General features: G+C 43.0%; 1 pseudogene; it reads right to left on the bottom strand.

Moving 5' to 3' along the window:
- Positions 1-579: 579 nt before the first annotated feature.
- The window catches only part of LOC102872735, a 36774-nt pseudogene continuing 24246 nt past the window's right edge, over positions 580-13107 (bottom strand).

Raw genomic sequence — 13107 nt, 5'->3', positions numbered from 1 at the left:
GTGTCCACTCCTATCAATCATCCCTCAGTGCCTGAAGTCTTCTCATCTCAAAAGCAGCGGCACCTCAGGCCTGGACCCCTCTCTGCACCTCAGACAGCAGATCCATTCGTTATACTCTTTTTGTCTACTTGAATTTGTTCTTATTTTTTTTAAAAAAAAAAAATAGGAAAAATGCGGGAATAGAGAGGGAAATAACCCCTATACACTATGAATTGGAAGCAAGACTTGGTTGTAGCCCCCTACTCACAAACTCAGCTCTCCAAGATGTTCCCACACACCCAATTTTCTTTTAAACAAAACACCCATACCAGCAACATAGGTATCTAGGATAGTGACTGAGATTTTTAACTGAACACTGGGAATGGAAGGGGGAAAGGGGAAGAAATGAGGGAGAGGCTCTAGTCTGGACAGAGTTGGGCAGCAAGAGAATTGAGCCCATATAGCTCACAGCTGCCAGGATCCCAGAGTGGCCCACAGTTTGCTCTGTAGTAAATCCTTTATTCCCCAAAGGCTTCGCAGCCCTGACTCCAAGTCCTCCCGCTCCTCTTCCAGTGTCCTCCTCCTTCCAGCTGCTCTTAGTTAGGCTGACTGATCTCCCAGACTGGATACGCTGCTGCTGTCCTCCCACTGTTGAAGTTTCTTCTTCAGGTTCTTTATCTTTTTGGCTTTCTCAGTGGGGGCAGCTAAGTCAGACTGGTCAGAGGCAGATGTTGGGAGGGCTCAAGAGACCTGCAGAGGTGAACCGTCTCTCCCAGGGACACCTTTTCAAGAGTCCAGCTCATGGCCTCTCCCATCTCGTGTTGCTGTCGCCTCTTTTCTTTTTTCTTCAGGTGGTGTTTGGCTATCTTAGGGAGACCTGATTCACCACCTTCAGGCCTGGATGAGGTGGGGAGAGCTGTGGCCTCAGGACTCAGCCCTGGAAGCAGATCTGGTTTACTCTTGAAAAACTTCATATATCTGTTCTTATATTGGACCTCCTCTTGCGGCACATAGCGTTCTTTCACCCTCCGCTGCTTTTGCCAGGTCCCATCAGGTCACTGTGTTAAAACAATGTACTTGCCATTATGTTGGTATCGTCAGTGCACACAAATGTCAACCTGTCCCCAAGCCTTCTAGTTGCTGGAACCTTCCATGGTGTAGGAACCTATCCATTATGCTCTTCTTAAGAGGATGCTTGTCTCCTGTGATCTCTTTCTGAACTCTGGCCTCAAGTCTAGTCACTACACAAGGACCTTGACAGTTGCCCTCAGATATCACACTTCCACGGCAGCCCTACCCTTCCCAGGTGCTCAGGTATTGCAACTGACAAAGTAATGGAAAGCTAACCTTTTACAAACACCCTGTAACTAACATGAAGCTGTTGTTATGTGCCCTCGAGTCACCTAAAACCCATAGTGACCCTATGGACAACAACTCTAAAGCCTACCTTGTCCTGAGCCAATCTCACTGACTCCAAAACACCTACCCTCACTGTTCCAGTTTCTGTATCAATCCATTTCATCTGGGGTCTTCCTCGCCTGTGTCTTGAAGCTAATTCGTTGTAATACCTTGAACAGAAGGACTGTTGTGAAACTAGTGTACTCCATAATAGGGGAGACTTCTGTATTTATTCCCATTCCAAAAAAAGGTGACCCAACAGAGTGGAAATTATCGAACGATATCACTAATATCACACACAAGCAAGAGCCTGCTGAAGATTATCCAGAAACAACTAGAACAGTACATCAGCAGAGAACCGGCAGATATGCAGGCCGAGTTTAGAAGAAGTCGTGGCACTAGGAACATTGTCTATCTGTGTTCCATTGACTATGCCAAGGCATTTGACTTTGTGGATAACAACAAATTGTGGCTAACCTTGGGAAGAATGGGGATCCCAGAACACTTAATTGTGCTCATGTGAAACCTATACTTGAACCAGGAAGCAGTACTCAGAACAGTACAGGGAAACACTACATGGTTCAAGATCAGGAAAGGGATGCATCAGGGATGCATCTTATCTCCATACTTTTTCAATCTATATACATAATAGATCATTTGGGAGGCTGACCTTTATGAGGCGGAATGTGGCATTAGGATTGGAGGAAGACTCATCAACAACCTGCGTTATGCAGATGACACAACCTTATTTGCTGAAACTAGAGAGGACATGAGGCATTTGCTCCAGAATGTCAAGGACTGTAGTCTTCAATATGGGTTGAAGCTCAACATAAAAAAAACCCAAAGATTTTCACCACTGGGCCAATTAGCAGCTTCAGGATGGATGGAGAGGAGATTAAGACTGTTGATAACTTCAACTTGCTTGGTTCTACAATCAACACTCGACACCATCAGTCAGAAAATAAAGATTAACTGCATTGTCAAGTGTGGTGTCAGGGACCTCTCCAGAGTACTGAAAAGCAATGATGTCAGTCTGGAGACGAAGGTGCACCTGATCCAGGCCATCATCTTCGCAATTACTTGCTGTACATCTGAAAGCTAGACAATAACTAAGGATGATAGAAGAAGGATTGATACCTTTAAGTTGTGCTGGAGAAGAGTGTTGAACTTACGACGGACTGCCAGGATAACAAGCAGGTCTTCCCTGGAGAGGGTGAAACTGGACTGTTCCCTGGAGACAAGGATTTTGAGGCTCCATCTCACATACTTTGGGCACGTGGCCAGCAGGGACTAGTCATGGAGAGGGACATCATGCTTGGAAGGATGGAGGGACTGCACAGGAGAGGAAGACCCAGGATGAGATGGACTGACTCAGTGACTGGGGAAATGGGATTAAATCTGTTAGAGATGATGAGATTGGGTTAGGATAGTGCAAGTTTCAGAGCTAATGTATGTAGGGTTGCTATGAGTCGCAGGTGACTTGATGGCACATGATGACAACAACAACAAACAGAAGACTGTTGTTGTGTACCATCAATGAGTAAGAATGACAGAATAAGAAGTGATGCCTTTGAACTGTGGTGCTAGAGAAGAGTGTCAAAGATCTCATGGATTGCCAAGAAAACAAACATATGTCTTAGAGAAGGTGCAGCCAGAGTCCTCCTTGGAGGCAAAGATGATGCAGATTCACCTCACATACATTGGGCAGGTTGATAGGAGAGGAACATCATACTTGGAAAGGTAGAGAGGTGGCAAAAGAGAAGGAGACCCTCGACTAGGTGGGTTGACATGGTGACTGTGGAAATGGGCTATAGTGTGTCAGGAAGTGTGAGGATGGTGCAGGACAGGAATAGGTTCAGATCTTTTGTTCATAGGGTCATACTTGCTGGCACTTAACAACAACAATCCTCTCCCATAGTACTCTGGACTAACAGAAGACAGTTGTTATATATCACCAGAACTGACCCATAGCTGACCCTCAGGCTGGTTTTTCAGAAGGAGGGAATTGGATGGGAGGAGGTGGCCCATCGTACTTCTGTGGAGTGTTTGATTGGTCTACCTTTGCATCAACAGCTCAGCTCCTCACCACTAGACAACCAGATTGTCAATCTTTGATCATTGCCATTCAATGCCTCAAAACTATTCTTAAGATGATTTTGAAGTTCAGGTGGAATTGATTCAAGATTATATCTTGATTCCTGTGGATTTATTTCAACTTTCTTTGGCCTCAATTTGAACTTGTCTCTGAGTAATTGATTATCTGACCCACAGTCCTCCCAAGCCTAGTTTTGACTGCTGATAGTGAGATTATCCTACTATTTCTTCCACAAATGCAGTCAATCTGATTCCTATGCAATCCATCATATGAGATCGATGTGTAAAGTCATCGTTTGTATTTTTTAAAAAAGGTATTTGGAATGAATAAATCATTGTAAGTACAAAATTCGATCATTCTATTTTTAGCCTCATTTCTATCACCAAGCCCAAATTTTCGAACTACTATTCCTTCTTCATGGTTTCCTATTTTTGCATTTCAGTTACCAATTATCATTAATGAATCTTGATTGCATGTTCAGTCAATTTCAGACTGTAAGATTTAGTAATAATTTCATGTTGATAAGAGGAGCTATTCTTTAGAGAAGGATATGATGATGCTATTCGGAAGGGTGGAGAGTCAGTGAAGGAGAGGAAGACTCTCAACCAGGTGGATTGACACGGGGACTGCTGCAATGGGCTCTTGTATGTCAGGAAGTATGAGGATGGCACAGGATAGAGCAGGTTCAGATCTTTTGTTAGGAGGGTCTCTAGGAGTCCTGCTAGTCTCAACAGCACCTAACAATAATAGCAAAGAGTGCCCTTTAACAGAAGACCAGTATTTTTTTATCTTAAAAGGCAAAAATGTAGGGAGCTCTGGTGGCCTAGTGGCAAGAAGCTGCATTGCAATCCCAGAGTTGCACAGTTCAAATCCACCAGATGCTCTACTGGAGAAGGAGGGACAATTTCCTCCTGTACCAGTCAGATCTGATTTGATGGTACATGCATAAAAAAATAAAATAGAAAAAAATTTAAGGCAAAAAAAAGGCAAAAATTTTTTTCTCTTTAGCAGAGTATTTACTGATACTTTCCTTTCAAACTGAAGCCCTTCTGTTGACAATTTCTGATCCATTTTTATACCTTTTGCTGAGAATTGCTCACCTAAAGCCTTGGCATATTGATAGTGCCAACTGTCTCCAGGACACGGGTAAGACCAGGCCACTTAGTCTGAACACCTGAGAGAAAGCTGTTCCTCACACTCCCCTGTTCTGTTCCTCCCCAGCGTAAGCCCCACAGTCTCTAAGATGAAAAGCAGATTTGGGAGGTTCGTACTCCTGTCTCCTTTACCCTGGCAATAATAAAACTACTTCCTCGAGTCCGGTCAGCAAGCTTTATTTTTTGGTGTTGGAATAACATACACATGACTGTCAGTAACAAATTCTGGAAGCCCAGACGAGGACTTGGGACCTGGAGCCCCCAGAGGAGATGTGGCTCTTCTAAGACCGTCCTTACTGTGGTCATGGTCTCCTTCATGCCCACAGCTGCCTCACAGAAGTGGCTTCACTCTCAGCTGCCAGCCTCAGCTGCCAATAGCATGGAAGAAGCAAAGTCCAGAGTCAGGTACAGGTTGTAACAGAGTTAAATTGCTTGCCAGTGCCAGTGAACAACTGTCCCCCTCGAGATGAATGCTTTAAGGGAGTAAAGGAGTCTGTCTCAGTAACCTAAAGTATATAAGGAAGAAAAGGATTTGATTAAGGGACTTCTCTCAAAGTTATCTAAAACAGGCCAGAGTAATCAGGACACAAAAAGTAGAATATTGGCTCTACCTTGGCCTGTTGAGCACTAATGTCTACTGGCATCATCTTACAACTATCTTTCTGACCCAGAAGCATCAGGGTTGCATCAACAACACGGGCAATGAGAGTGTGATTTTATTATGCACAGGGAAAGAATATTTTTTTGTAATTTGTCTATCCCCAAATCATCCAGGAACCAAGAAAATCAGTAGAAAATATGAGATTTCATTTCTAATGCTAGACTATATGAAAAGCCAATATAATTTTCAAACCTTCAAATTAAAAAGAAAATATTTTTAAAATTTTTCATTTTTATTGGTTTGCATATAAAATCTATATACATTATCTTTCAGACTTTCCTTTGTTCACATTGTGTTTCATGCAATCATTCCCATACATAGTATTTTTTTAAATTAATCCCCAGAGGACTATACCTACCATTACCCCCTCTTTAAAGGTCCCTGCAGGATCTTTCTCATTTTCTTTACCTCCCACTCCCTCCCCCCACCAAATTGTGTGATCCTATGATGTCCCCTCTGCCAATTCTCACCCTTCTGTTCCCAGCACTTCCCTCCTTGGATCCCCATATGTGTTTTACTAGTTATCCTTCTATTTTTACAATAATGGTCTTACACAGTATTTGTTCTTATGAGACTGAATGAATTCACTCAACAGAATGCTCTCCAGTCTCTCCCAAGTTATGTAGTAATTTGGAAATTGTTGCTCCTGAATGGATTCCATAGTAGTATTCTATCATGTAAATGTACCAAAATTTCTCAATCCATTTGATTGTGGTTGGAAATTTGGTCTGTTTGCATGTTCTTGCCATTATAAATAAAACTACTATGAACTTTGGTGTACAACTCTCCTTTAGTGTATCAATTCTAATTTCCTCAGAGTATGTTCTTAGCAGTGGAATAGCTGGGTCGTATGGAATGTCTATGTTCAGCCTTTTGAGGAAATGTCAAACTGCCTTCCCACCAACAGTGTATTAGTGTTCCTATCCCTCCATATCCTCTTCAGTGTTTATTACTTGCTGTCCTGCTAAACTTTGCCACTGCTACTGGGGTGAGATGGGATCTTATTGTGGTTTTGATTTGCATCTCTCTTATTGCCAGTGATCTTGAACATTTCTTCATATGTCTTTTGGCCATTTGAATAACTTCCTCTGTTAAAAGTCATCCCCATTTTGTAATTGGGTTGTCAGTCTTTTTCTTCTCGAGGCTCAGTTGGATTCTGTAAATGCTTGTTATGAGATCCTTGTCTGAGATGATATTGCCAAATGTTTTTTCCCCAGTCAGTAAGTTTTCTCTTTACCCTGATGGGAAAAGTTTTTGATGCATACAGAGATTTAATCTTTAGAGGGTTCCATTCATCAATTTTTTTAATTATTATTAAATTTTATTAGTTTTAATGAACATTTACAAGGATTTTGGGTTTTCATTCCTTCATTGCTGCACCATTCTCTCTACCCTTCTCCCCAGTTTGTTCTTCCCCCACCATCCGAATGTCTGTTTTAATTGTCCAATTGCCACAGTGCTTGTCAAAGTCAGTTCTGATTAATCTCCTTTGTCAGTGTGTCCTTTGCCATTCCCTATCACTCCTCCCTGGGAGAGACTTCACCCTGATTCATAAGGAAAAGGGGATGGCGTATTCTCTTAGCTACTTCCTGCTGAAAAGGGACGCTGTGGGTTTCACGGTGAAGATCTTCTTTCACTACTCTAAAAGGCCCCTTTGGCAGTAGGAAACACATAGACTATTATGGAGATTGATTTTGGAGGTTAGATGCACTGTTATTAATTGTACTTAGCCGTACATGTTCATATCCTTGAAGATGTATCGTGGGGGGGTTGCAACATAGAAGACACAAATTTAACTAACAAGTTATAAGTACATGAGTCAAAAATTATGGAAAAGTAAAAGAAAAGATTCTTTCATTGTTTTACAAACCCTCCCCCAGGTCCCCTCCACCATGTAGCCATCGCTCTAGACTCCTGTGATGACAGAAATACCTAGTCACATATCTCTTTTAAACAGTTTTCTCCCTCCTCTGTTTCGGGGCAATATACATTATTGAACCCATCTTACTCAGTCTCACCCCAACCCCGAGGTTAGTCCCATTCTACAACAGTGGCATCATGTAATATTTGTCCTTTTGTGACCGGGATATTTCACTCAGCATAATGTTCTCCAGAGTCAACCATTTTGAATAATATTGCATGAGTTCCTTGTTTTTCAATGCAGCATAGTATTCCATTGTGCGAATATACCACAGCTTCTCTAGCCATTCGTTTGTTGATGGGCCATTCATCAATTTTATCTTCTCCTGGTTATGTATTTATGGTTGTATTTGTCAGCCTCTTTATATCATAGGCTTTCAAAGCTTGGTCCCATTTTGTCTGTTATGGTCTTTATGGATTTGGGCTTTACCCCTAGGTCTCTGATCCACCCTGAGTTAATTTTTGTGTGTGGTATGAAATATGGATCCTGCTTCAACTTTCTGCAGGTAGCAGTCCAGTTTTGCTAGAATCATCTGTTGAAGAGAAAGAATAATTTAAAAAAAGAAAAAAATATATAAATACAGTCTTTGGTTTGAACCCACCAGATGCTCTGCTGGAGAAGGAGAGACAATCTCCTGAACTAGTCAGATCTGATTTGATGGTACACACACAAAAAAAAATAATGAAAGAAAAAAAATAATCTCAGAGTAAAATATTTATAATGCTATAATATAATATGTTTTGCAAAAATTTTCAGAAATAAAATGAAGTTCCTTATATCCAAGCCTTCATGTTAGGGTCAAACTTAGAGAGTCAATCAAAATAAAAAAGGAAATAATATTAAAGCCAATGAGATAAGGAGGGCAGAAACTCTTGTTAAAAAGCAAAGGTCAAGTAAAGTAGCAGGGGGCAAAGAGCAGGCAAGGGGCTAAGCTCACACCTTACCCAATCAAAACCAAGGAGCAGATAGCATTGGGCATAAGTGCCTCACAGTCAACATGCGAAAGACTGTCTTAGAAGCAACCTAATTAGTGGTTTAAGTGTGTTAGACACCCAGCATGCAACAAGTAGTGTCAAAGACAATGGACCAGAGGATGAACCTCTCACAAGATTTTTTAATTCCTAAGGCATCATCCCATTGGCCCAGACTCAAGCCCTAAGGCACTCCAAAATGAGAAAGCAAGACAGCTCTATTAACCTATGACCTCATGGCACAGGGTCCCCTCCATTCCTTTTGTTGTCATGCGCTGTCAACTACAACTCAGTGATCCTATGAACAATGGCTCTGAACCAGCCTTACCATCTCTGACACACCTAACCCCATTGCCACAATCACCCTGTCAAACTATCTATTGAGGGTCTTCCTCTCTTTCACGGACCCACTACCCTTTCAAGGATGGTGTTGATCTCCAAGGATTGGTCCCTCCTGACAACATGCCCAAAGTACATGAAAGGTCCAAACTTACTACAAAGTCCAGAAGCAACACTAGCTGAGTGTTTAGCAAATATATTTTATTTAAAATGCACTTAAATGAAAGTAGGCCAAGGCTTAATTGGCAGCAGCTCTGAACAAAGGAAAGAGTAGGGTATTTATCTAGCCTATGCTGGAGGTCAGGTCACAGCAGTTTGAAGGGCCTGGGACTAGTTTCTATTATTTCAGCACTCCCTGTTTTATCTCCTAGAGTGGGTCATAAAACTGTGTTTAGAGGTAAATATTAATCAGATTCTTTACTATTTCCTGGAACATAGGGACTTATTCATGTAAGGTCAGCGAATGGAATCACTTTGTATTCAACCATTTAGTGTATGAGATGGAGTTTCAAAATCCTTACCTAGTTTCACCCTGAGTGAAAAAGACCAAAACCAGGGCATCAGCCCCATGGTAACATTGATGCCACTCTGTCAGCCTTCATACTATTCCAGTAAGAGTCTTCTCTCTTTTTTTTTTTTTTTTAAACAAAAGCATAGCAGATAGCTGATGTTTTTTTCCCCTCAACCTTCTCTAAAAGTTATCTTCTAGACAAGGGGGAGAATAAAGGATTCAAAGAATAGGACACGTCAACAAAGGGAGTGAACAGCCTCACCCACCTGGCAGAACCATCAACCACAATGGAATGCCCCTCCCTTCCTTCCCTGAAGACCCCTGGTATTAAAAACCTGCCCACTCCAACTTGGGTGTGGTTTTCCCTGGTCTGTCTCCAGACTAGGGAATCTCCTGGGAGCCCCCTTAATAAAGCTACTTTAAGCTTTCTTTCTTTCTCTCGTTCCTTCCTTGAGTCTTTGGCCTTATATCTAGTGCAAAAACTTAACAACTGGTGTACAGGAGTCGAGATGTGTTGTGCCCCTGCTCTCTTTTGGGACAAGTGTGGCACCCCTCACTCTCTCTCTTGAACCTACCAGCTTGCATGGTATCAAGACATCAAATGGTAATGTAATATCCCATTTCTCTCCTCTTCTCCCATTCTGTGTGTATTTCTGATGACTGAATGCTTTGAGTGCTTGTGAAGAAGCTCCACAGCTTATACTACTCTGAAGCCACAGAGTTTGATTGGGTCCCACCCATGTATCCATGGTGTTGTCATACAGCTTAGTGGTCATTTGGGAGATCCTCTAGGGACCCCAACTGGGCCTGGGCTTGATACAGGAATACCTATTGCTAAGACACTCATTTATCCTGCAAAGGGCACGGCTAGAGGAGCACCTGCCTGGACTGAGGGGACAGACCCTCTGTTGTCTGTTTCCATCCATTTTGTGTCTATTTCTGGTCATCAGTATTGTCCACTTTCCCTGAACTCCTTATTCTTCCTGTCCAATGCTACATCTATTCTGGAAGAGTCCTTGTGGGATTTATCTGGTACCTCCTCCGATCAAAAACTCTCTTCGCCTATTATTCTTCTGACTTCTGCCTTATCCCTTCATTCTTCCTCTCCACTCTCAGACTCCTTTGCTGACTTTTCTTTCAATCTTAGAAAGGGCCATTTGCTCATACAATTTAGACATTTTACATCCAGGCATTTTGGACTCCTTTGGAATTCAGGTCTGTCTATACTGGACTCCTGTCTGTACATACTCCAAAATCTCAGATCTGTTTCAGGAGCCCACCCAAGTGCCAGGTACTTCTTCCAGGCTATTGAACATGATAGGGAATGCCCTTCCCAGAATCTGAGACTTCCCGTTTTCACACCATGGGTAGCTAAATGTCTAGGCCTCCAAGGGACAGTCCTTTGGGCTGCCTCCTCGTGAATCTTCCAAACCTGGACCTGGCTGAGGACCTCTGCCCCAAGAGACTGATCTTTTACTGTAACTGGGCATGGCCACAATACCAGCTAGATAACAACTCTCAATGGCCTAAAAATGGAACATTTTATTTCAGTGCCCTTCAAGATCTTGACAATTTCTGTCAATGGACTCAGAAGTGGCTAGAGATCTCATATATCCAAGCTTTCTTTTACTTATGCTCCCATCCCTCTTTCTGCAAAGTTTACCAACCTGTGCAGGTTCTCTTAGCCCAAACACCATCACTGATTAAGTCTCCTGATACTAAATCATCCCCTTTCCTTACTCCCTACCAGGACTCATCCTCATCCCCTCCAGGTGACTCAGCCTTCTCAGACCCTGTAGACTTCCACTCTCAGCTTCTCCCACCCCCTCCACCCCGTCCCTCCCAAAACCCACTGCTCCTCTGCTTCAACTAGTCCAGACTCAACTATCCCCACTGTTACATCTCTGGTTGCTAGCTGCATCCAATCCCACTAGACTGAGTCTCTCCTCTGTCTTCTTTGGGAAGTTGCAGGTGTTGAGGGTCCCATTCTAGACCACATGCCTTCCTCCCTAACTGATCTTTCCCAAATTGAAAAACATATAGGCTAATTTTCCAAAGACCCTACAACCTATATCAAAGAGTTTAGGTACCTGACCCAGACCTACAATCTCACCTGGCATGACCTTTTTGTTGTGCTGTCCTCTATTCTGACACCAGACAAAAAAGAATGTGTTCTCACTGCCACTCAGCAACACACAGACCAAGTACATTTAACAGATGGCTCTGTGCCAGTTGGCCCCCATGCCATCCCCCAGCAAGATTAAATTGGATATACCAGATTAATACAGCAGCATGAAGAGATGGTCAAGCCAGATGTCATAAAGCAGTCAATTTTGATAAACTCAGAGAATTACCTAAGCTAGAGATGAGAAACCAACCGTTTTCCTTAACCATCTCACCAAAGCCCTGACTCAGTATACCTGCTTAGACCCTACCGCCCCAGCAGGGGCCACTATTGTAGCTGCTCAATAAGCCCCTGATATCAAAAAGAAAAAAAAAAGCTGAGGACAGTCCCCAAACACCCATTTGAGACCTGGTAAACATGGCCTTTAAAGTTTTCAGTGCCCAAGAGGAACAGGCAGAGACTAATAGGGGTACTCATGCCCAACAGCAAATCTGCAGGCTCAAGCCCTGATGGCTACCTTATGCCAACAGTGGTAAAGGGTCAGAAAGCACCTCTTTGTTCAACGAGTCGGTTACCTCATAGTGCATGCTTCAAGTGTGGCAAAAAGAGTCATTGGGCTAATTGCTGCCCTAACCCTTGCCCTTCAACAGGGCCTTGCCCTATCTGTGAGACACTGGGCCATTGGAAGGCTGACTGCCCTTTGATACCTAGTTGCAGTAGAATACCCTGTCCACCAAACCCAGTCCCCATCTCAGCTGACATCTTAGACCTGATGGCTGAAGATTGAAGATGCCCGGGCTCAACAACTCTTATCATCCTTGCCAAGCCCAGGGTAACCCTTCAGGTAGCAGGCAATCCAGTTTCCTTTCTGGTTGACACAGGGGCTAGCTTCTCAGTGTTCCCTTCCTTTTGGGGTCTTGTTTTCCCTTCCCAAGTCTCAGTAATGGGGATTAATGGTCTCCTTTCTAAGAATTTTACCACTCAACCCCTCCTCCTTACCTTCAACAAACAAGTACTCACCCGTTCCTTTCTAATTATCCCTACATGCCCAACTCCGTTGCTAGGTAGAGACCTCCTATCTAAACTTGGAGCTGTGTTTCACTGAAAGTCAAATGAACCTAGTTTGCCAGATGAGCCTTTAGTTCTAGCCCTCTTAGTGCTCCTTCCCTCTTAGCGCTCCTTCCCTCTGAGGCCCTTTCTACACTACCTCTATCATCAGACATTGTCAACCCCATTGTATGGGATCTTTCCAATCCATCTGTAGCCTTTCACCACCAGCCTGTTCCTGTTACTCTGAAAGACTTCTCCTCTTTTCCTGCTAGATCCCAATTCCCTATCTCCACTCAACACCGCAGAGGTTTAAAAACCCATTATTACTTGTCTACTTTCCAATAAGTTTCTTATCCTCTAGTGTTCTTTTGTAATATGTTGATGATCTTTTATTGTGTAGCCCTTTATATCAACTTTCACAAACTCATACTTCGCAATTTCTTAACTTCTTTGCCTCCAAGATATACAGGGTATTCCCCCTCCAAGGCCCAACTTTCTCTCCCCATAGTCACGTATCTTGGTTTTCAATTGACCCTCATCATTAGAAGTTTAACAGTCAGTCAGTGTGGAGTCATTGAAGGCCTCCATCTACCCTAAACTGCTGATTAACTCCTCTCTTGGCTTTATAGGTTTCCATAGACACTAAATTCCCAATTTTACCTTTCTAGAAAAACTCCATGATGATACAGCAAAAACCACCCCACAAGGACCCCTAGATTCACCTTGTTGTTGTTGTTGTTGTTGTTGTTGCGTGCCATCAGTTGTTTGCGACTCATAGCGACCCTGTGTACAACAGCCCTAAACTGTGCTCTATCCTGTGCCAATCTCATTGCCCCCGACACACCCATCCCGAGTACCCCAGTCACTGAATCAATCCACCTCATAGAGGGTCTTCCCCTCCTG

This window comes from Elephantulus edwardii, unplaced genomic scaffold (genome assembly GCF_000299155.1).
Source record: "Elephantulus edwardii isolate Elephantulus edwardi_28Jun2011 unplaced genomic scaffold, EleEdw1.0 scaffold00003, whole genome shotgun sequence".
Classification (NCBI taxonomy): domain Eukaryota; kingdom Metazoa; phylum Chordata; class Mammalia; order Macroscelidea; family Macroscelididae; genus Elephantulus; species Elephantulus edwardii.
This window is presented reverse-complemented; position numbering and strand designations above follow the sequence as displayed.